This window comes from Oryzias melastigma, linkage group LG24 (assembly GCF_002922805.2).
Source record: "Oryzias melastigma strain HK-1 linkage group LG24, ASM292280v2, whole genome shotgun sequence".
In the NCBI taxonomy this organism is placed as follows: Eukaryota; Metazoa; Chordata; class Actinopteri; order Beloniformes; family Adrianichthyidae; genus Oryzias; species Oryzias melastigma.
In genome coordinates, this window is record NC_050535.1 from 2871211 (window position 1) to 2880092 (window position 8882).

An 8882-nucleotide genomic window follows, 5' to 3' on the forward strand; every position below is an offset into this window, starting at 1 on the left:
GCGACAATACTAGTGTAAGCTGAATTTGACAGCTGAAGATGATAACTAAAACTGGTGAAGCTGAAAAATAATAAATAAATAAAAAACTAGGTCAGCTAAAGAAGCTAGCATGTAGCTGAAAAAATAGCTAAACTATAAAATAGCCTTAAAAAACTGGGAAAAAAACCAAAATTAACCAAAACAGCTAGCATGTAAATATTAACCTAACTCTAAAATAGCCTAAAAACTTAAAAAGAAACATCTAAATTAGCCAAAACAGCTAGCATGTAGCTAAAATATTAGCTAAACTCCAAAATAGCCTAAAAAATCTTAGTAAATGCCAAAATTCTCCAAAAAGTTAGCAACATGCCAATTTTTAAAACATAAAACCACATTTTTTTAACATAATTATGAATAATAAAAAACAGGAATATTATTCCAGAATAAATCAACTTAAACCTTAAATAACTTTCAATATTTTACTCCCTATAAAAATATATGTTTTGTCAAAATAATACAAGTTAGAAAAAAGCGAAGGTTAACATATAATAATAAAATAAAATGATCTGGAGGGCCGAATCCGGCCCCCGGGCCTTAATTTTGACGCATGTGCTTTAGGGGGAATAAGCAGCAGGAAAAAAAAAACTTTCTTGATAATTTTTTTTTCTTTTTGGGTAGTTAAAGGGTCAAAGGAATAATGTGTTGAATATGGGGAGCCCTCTTAAAAGGTACGGGGCTGCACTCGTGTTTGCTTTTATCTCTCCGCCGGAGTGTGTTCTTAAAGCACGGTCTGTCAGATCCGGCTGCACCGCGGCGCGCGGAAGAACAAGAGCAGCCATCAAGACGACAGTTTTGTTTTAATTGCTATCTCCCTTTCCCCCTTCCCGGTCCTTCATTTCGCCTTACCCCTGGAGCAAATCAACGGAAAAAATGTAAAAGGACTGACAGGAAAACAATTGCGTTTCAAATTGAACTCCCTGCAGAGTGTGTTCACTTCCTTAACCTGACATCCTGCACATGGCAGAGGAGAAGCACTAAAGCCGGGGAGAGGTGGCGGCGGCGGCGGCGGCGGTGGAAGGGGGGGGACCGTCCTTTTGAATATGTGTTTTCTGTTTATCATTAGCTGACTGGGTGCTTCATCATTCGGCGAAAATCCCTATCTGCTGAACATAAGGCCGAGAGACAGCGGGGAATCAATCTTTTGTGCTTGGGCAGATAAACACAGGACGCAATCAGGGGGAGACGGAGCGACGGAGCAGGCCGCAGGACTCACGCCGCCGGTGATGGATGGCGGAAGTGAAAGTGTCAGGATGGCATTATGCAAATGGGGGAGGCATCCGAGCATCGCCCCGGTGATTATGGGAGATGGGAGAGCAGTCTGTGGTCCCCCTGGCACCCAGGCAGCCATTTTGGGGGGCTCGTTGCAGATGAAGGAGGAGGAGGAGAGGGGAGGGAAGAACGTGTCATGGTATCATTCCCTCACATGCGCCGCCGCCTCACCCCCCCTCCTCCCATCGCCCCCAAAAAGGGGAGGAATAAGTCTATAAGCAGAGCGAGAGGCTTCGGTGTCATTTACCGAAACAAATGATGGGGCTTCTCTTTCTGTGGGGTTTGGATGAGGAGGGAGAGGCGATAGAGATAGAACACTGATGGAACAATCATGAATAATGAAGTCCAACCGGACGGATATAAAAGCCGGGGGGGCTGATTGGAGGCCGGCGTGACCCCCGGGTATCCATCCTGCAGGTGTCACTTTGGCCGTGTGACACACACACACCAATCTCAATGACGAGCTCGCAGGACACACTCCGGTAATGACCGAGGATGCCACTCGTATTCAAATGAGGGTTGAAGTGAGAGAAATGCAGATACTTGAGGGAGCCGCCGGCCCAGAGGGGAGATCCAGCCGCGTCCCCGCCGTACCATTACAGTAAGATTGGATGAAGATGGAGAGAACATGATGGGATGAGGACGGCACAAGGAGACCGCCGCAGAATTAGAACCTCTACAAAAAGATTTCTCTCTTGTTTACATGTTTGCGTGTTTTTAATGAATCCCGCTATTAATACGGTTGTTGTCCCTGTCTTCAGTGCCCGTCCTCCACCTCTAACTTCACCGCTCGCCACAACGCGCAGACAATACCACTCCGTTCCGCCCGATTGGATCCATTTGCATTGGACACCTCCTCTGCATATTGATTGATGGGTTTAATCAGCGAATCAGGGGGAGCGCTCAGACATCAATCTCTGTCAGGCCCCTGCCTTTTTTTCCGAGCCTGTGATTCCTTGCTAGGACTCATCAAGGAAAGCAAGTTCAGACGGAAAAAAGGAGGAGGGAGACGGAGCAGCGGTGCAGGGAGTAAAAAGCAGAGGAGAAGCTGGATTTCTCTGTTAAATCAAATCAGAAAAACTAAGCAGCTGAATCTTTGGAGGATTTTCATCTTCTTTTGATCTATTTTCCCCAATTTTTATTATTAAACCTGTCATTTTAGGACGTAGTTTCTGCAGAATTTGCCTCTGAGTCGTGACTGCATGGAGTAAGCCTCACCTCATTTCCCATCATCCCTTTGTTTACCCCCTCTCCCGTTAGATTATCTACATCCTAACATTAGTGATGCAGCAAAAAGGGATTTCAAAGCTTTCCAGTTTGAGCAGCTTCAACGAGGAAATCAAAGACGTTCAAGTTTTTTCCCAATTCTGATTCTCTACGATCTGAATGAAGAAATACTCAGAAATACAATTTAAAGCTTGATTTTCTCTATAAACGTCCTCCGTCATGAGAAAATGCTACAATAAATCCTTAAAACATTGCAATTAAATTGAATATCTGATAAGAAAAACTGACTTATCTTCTTTTCAGTTGAATCATCTGACCTTCAAAACGTCTTTTTTGAAGCAAAATCTTCAAACTAAGAAGTTTGAGCAGAAGTTTATGATGTTTTTTAATAGTGAGTGGTCTTTTTCCAAGATGAAAACTGGAAATCTTTATTTAACTCATACTTTACATATATTTAATGAGACAAACATATCTTAAATTGTGCAATTCTACTACTTTAACAATGTATTTGGGGGGGAAATAGTATAAATATGCATACTTTAAAAACATTAAACTCGTATTTATGTAAGAAATACTTATTTTAAGACATAATATTTCAAATATTATATCAACTTAACCAAATTTATAACTAATTTCAAGATTCCATTTCATTCAATTTTATTTTTAAGAAATTTCAAGGACTTTTATCAAAATAAGTCAACTCCGTTGGCTGATTTTTGTACTTATAACAAGAGAAAAACATCTTTTATTCTATATTAGGGTTCTTAAAGTTAAATTTCAGACTTTTTATAACCTTTTTAAGGCCATACATATAAAAAATGAACACCAATTTCTTCCTATTTCCTTCCCATTTTTAACAAAATTGTAGCTTCATGTTTGTTGCCTGTTGTGACGTTTTAGCTCATTTCTTTTTTACTCTTTTTTTTTTTAAACGGTGATCAGTATTGGTGGATAACGATGTGATCGATGTTTATTTCCATTATTTGTTGAAAATAATTAAAAAAAAAATGAAATTTTCAGCAAGAAATGAAAAAAGAAGTCTCAAACGACGAGACATCTTTTATTTTTACAGACTTAAGGTTCATTTTCCACAAGAAACACAAACAAATAAGAGACGTAAGAATATAACATTAGAAGAATTTATGATAATACAAGTATGAAAACCAATAAAAACAATTACATAAGATTACCACAGACCTGAAAACTTAAAAAACATAAAAGTTTAACCCTTTAGTAGCGGTTCTCCAGTGTTTATGTTCTTTTTAATCGTTAACACGATAATTCCAGGAGATTCTAAAATAGAAAAGCAGCTTGTTCTCCTTCAGAATCTACTAGAATTATCGTGTTAACGTTGAAAAGTTAAAGAGTTTGTGCTTAAGCGTCACCGGCGACGCCTCAGGTGTTAAAGGGTTAAAAGAGGCGAGCACTCCAAAACCTCCAAATTGGGGACTGGTCTCTAAAAGTGCTCACCCTGACCAAAATTCAGAGTTTTTGATGAAGTTTGAGTGGCAAAAAACTTAAAAAATCCACAAAATCATCAAGATTCAAGACTTTGTTAATGTATCATTTTGAGACCCTGCGGAAACCCTGTACATTTTTTCCTTCCTTTTTGGATCTAAAACCCACACACCAGTTGAACTATCTTTATTATTTTACTTCCTTTCACACATATGATCCAAACTTTAGTGACAGAAAAGATGCTTAATTGTTATCAGACCCCCCCCCCCCTCCCCCCTCATTTCACAGGTCCTACAACAGGTGGAGCTGTCAGAATCACAGGATCAATGAAAGGCTTGAAAAACATCCCATTTTGTGTCTGGATCGCTGGCGTGCACGTTTGTATATATAGAAAGTGTTAATTGATTGCCATTGTGCAGCTCATCTGGGATGTAAGACCCCTCATCCCCGCGCTCCCATGTCAAAGTGAGAGCGTACCTGCGACACGTCAAGCTGACAGATGTTTCCTTTCCTTCTCACTCGATAATTACTGTAATACAAACTCAATTAAAACTCAATAAAAGAGAATTCATATTTTCACACGGCAATTTCTCTAAATGCAAATGAGAGATTTTGAATTTTTTTGTCCTTGGAATTGTATTTATTTTCCAAAGTTAACTAAAAGTATTTTTTAATTTAAAGCTTCTGACGGTAAACACTCAGGTTAATAACGAGCAAAAGGATCGCATATGACGAGTAAAAACTCTTAAATAAGCTCCATTCTTCTGCATTTCAACATTTGCTTTGGCAAAGAGCATTTTTCTTTATATCTTCTATTAAACTCAATTACTTCCTGCATGAAGTTGGCCTTGATGGAAAAAGGCCCCCATAATTCAGTTCTGGCATGAAAAAAAAGGAAAAAAAACACATTGCAACATGCTCGTTTTTTGGAGGAAGAAACTTTTAATACCCACAGCTCTTAATGACGGCACAGCAATTAGAGTGGCTGCATTTTTTCTCTAGCCGCGAGTCAAAGGAAAACAAATAAAGCAGCTCGATTTAGAAACCTTATTAGACTTTGAGTCCCTGAGCAATTAAAGTATTACAGCTCAAGTGCTTCTGTGAACCCACCGATGGAAAGCATTTATAGGTGGTCTCTACTTTACTGGTGGTCTGATATATTTTTTCTTTTTGTGCCATTCATGGCTTCAGACGTTGAGTGTTTACATGTCGGACAATGAACGCTCTCGAGTCTATCAAGGGCAAACGAACGGCGAAAAACATCACGACACTTTCAAATAACCCGGAAAATGATTAAAATCATTTGTTTTATCGTTCGCTCTTTAATCTGCAGCCCCACGCCGTGTCTAAATTGGCTTGGCTGTGATGATGCCCTTTGCAGTGCAATCTCTCCAATTTGATGCCTTATCAAATTACACTAACCCAGAGGAAATTAATGGCATCATCTATGTCGGGGCATTGATGCAGTTTCACTTAGCCTGAAACACTGAAGTCCTAATTGAAAGATTAGATTCCTTTAGATTTTCGATCCATCTTTATACTAATTACAATTGAATATGTCAATTTCACCCACAAAACCAGGTGAAACCAGGTGAAACCAGGTTTCCTGGCCTCAAAATAGACGTATTTTTATTTGACTTCTGGAATCAGAGATGTGAGAGCGGCTGTGCCACTAGGGGGGAGTGGTGACGCTTTCTGCACGTTCTCTCACATGCAGCTGAGAGGGAAAAGTTCTAATCTGCTCGGTGACCTCCTCTTCTCGGACCGCGTCTGACACCTCCACCTCCGGCCCGCTCCTCCCCTCTGATCGCTCAGCGAGGAGCCCTCCGCCGTAATTGACTAATGACCCCCATATCAATACTTGGCGGTGGTCACAGGCTTTCAGTACTGTTGTAATTTAAAGTGGATTAGTGTTCGCCTCAGCACGTTTCTTTTGGCAGGCGGCCAGTGGGACGAGCTTTTGATAACAGGTTCCTTCTTGCGTGAGTGTGTGACTATTTGTGGGTGTGCGCGTCGGTTTGTGTTCATGTGAACTGCATAAGCTGCCCATTGCCCCACAGGACTTATGACACCAAAGAAAGGAAAGAAAAGAAAAGAAAGCAGCAGCATTTCCTGACGAGGGACGGCTGCGGTTGCAAGTTGAAGAACTCACAGCCCCAGCCTGTCCCTGTGCCTTTTTGTTGTTGTTTTCTTGGATAAAATCATCTCCAGTTGCAAATTCATAAAGTCCAATTTCCCTAAATTCTTGGATGACTCATTTACCCACAAAGATTAATGGAATTCTTTCACTTTTTTTTTTTAAATGTCTGATCCCTCATGATCACGTCCAGACTTGTCAGGATACACCGTCTGCCTCTCTCCAGCGCTAAACAAACCATACCCTCACCAAAAATACGTATACTTCAAGTATATGTTTCAAAGCATACCTAGGAAAGTATTTTCAAATATACAAATAAGGACTATGGTATAAGTTTACTTAAAGTCCAGAAACACAACATTAATTCCTTATGGCTGTATCGTTCCTTTCTTGGAGTAGTACTGCTTACATAAAAGTATTTATACTTCTCCTTTTCTTAGTGTTAATGTGTTTTGTGCTCACAAATTACACTTAAACATTTCAGACACTACAAATGAGGGACAAAATTAACTGTTTTGTTTGGTAGAAAATTGCAATTAATTGTGTTTAATCGCAATAATCGTGATTAATCGCAATCTAAAGTGGGATTTTGAAAACAAATCTAAACAAATATATTGGCTGTTTAGTAATAAGTTTACTTCTTGGGACTAAATTGGCCCCTTTTACTTAGTAAAAAGTATATTTAGAAGTATACTTAAACCTCATACTTATACCTTTCTGGTATAATGTTAGTTTACTGGCAGTAAACTTTAAGTTTACTCTGAGTTTATGAAAGTACATTATGTTTAATGTAGCTTTTAAGGTTTATTTTAATAAACTTCTACTGATTAGTGTAGTAAAATACATGTTTAATGTACTGGAAATGTCCCAAGAATACGGAGTCCCAAAAGGGACAAAAAAAATTTAAGGATTTTTTTTCTTTTCTAAAAAAAAAAAAAATCTGTTTACTATCCGGAGCTCAATAGACAAAATCTATTGATCCAACCAATAGATTTACCAATAGACCAATAGATACAAACTGGATACTATCTGGTGTGCAACCAGAAACTATCAGATAGTACTTGGTGAGTATGAAATACTATCTGGTGAGCACCAGATGTTTTCTGAATACTATGTAGTGCGCACCTGATAGTGATCAGAATTTTTTCTTTAGGAAAAAAAAAAAAAAATCAGAATTTTTTTTAAAATTCTGTACACTATCTGGTGAGCTCAAGATAAAATCTGGATACTATCTGGTCCGTATCAGATAGTAGCCAAAAAAAAAAGTTTTTTTTTTTACTTCGATGTCCCTTTAGGGGCACCGTACAAGATGAGAAACACCAAATACTATCAGATACTATCTGGTGAGCACCAAATACTATCTGGTAATCTCCAAATACGAACTGGTGCGCACCAGATAGTGACAAAACATTAAAAAAATAAATAAATTCTGGATACTACCTGGTGTGCACCAAATAGCAGCCAAAAAAATGTTTTGTTTTCCTTGAATTTTTTTTTTTTTACTTGGGTGTTCCTTTATGGGCTCTGTACAAGGCGAGAAGCACCAGACGTCCCCAGATACTATCTGGTGCGCACCAAATAGTGACAAGAATTAAAAAAAAAAAAAAAAGAAAATTCTGCTCATTATCTGGTGCGCACCAGATAGTACTAAAAAAAAATGTTTTCTCTTGATTTTTTTTTTTTATAAATCAAGTTGTTTTTACTTCAATTTTTTTTACTTCGATTTCCCTTTAGGGGCTCCGTACAGGAATACATGTACTCAACTTTTAATGCTATGTAAGAAAATGTTTTAGGACAGTGACAAATATATACTAAACAGTACAATCTGAGTATACTTAACATGAACTCGTGAACTTGTAAAGTTGATCTCTAGTAAGTACCTAAAAAGTAAACTAAAAGCATACTTTCCTAATTTTTATTTGAAAAAGAATACTCAGAATAAACTTGAGTATACTTGTTTTTGGTACAGCTAAGCGTTCAGGCACAAAGATAAAAGAACCTCTGACCGTGTCTTCCTTTCTGTATTCAAAGTACATGAATTGTGTGGAATGTTTGTGTAAATGATTGAGTCCGGATAATTAAAACACGTTGATCCTTCGCTCGGTTGAAGGGGTTATTAATAATACACTTACCACAGTGGTGGCTGCGAAGCGGCAATGTTGCTTGAAATCAGCCGCTTCATTTACCTGCAGGCCCACGCTGGCGTGAGTGGTCTTTCATGTAAATGAATTTGTCTGGAGAATGAGAGAATCGGGAGACGGAATGAAGGGGGAGATAGAATTAATAGCTCGGGGTCATGGGGGATAATGATTTCTTTATGGACCCAGTCAGAATCAAATGGCCCGGGCCTCTCTTTTGGAAGGGCAGGGGGGACATTACAGCAAACAGGGGGGGCATTTTCTGAATATGTAAATGCCTTTGGTATTTTTTTATGACGGGGTGTACATGCCAATCACGCCTCCAAATGACCCACTTTGTATTCACTCAATGGAAATTTGCGACGGCGTTGTTAGATCTTGTTGATTGAGCGTCGGCCTCATACATTAAACAGAAACGACAGTCGCTCATCGTCTGAAATACGGCGATAACGAGGACTTATCAACGTGAATTTAGAAACTTTAGGGTGAAGTTTTTAGCAGCTTCAACGGTGAGAGGTGAAGCCTCCTTTTTGTGTGCCCCACATAAAGGAGGCCTTTGAGAGGCGGCGTGTGGTTTTTGTTTGGGCCGTCCAAGCTGCCGGCCATCCTCGTCC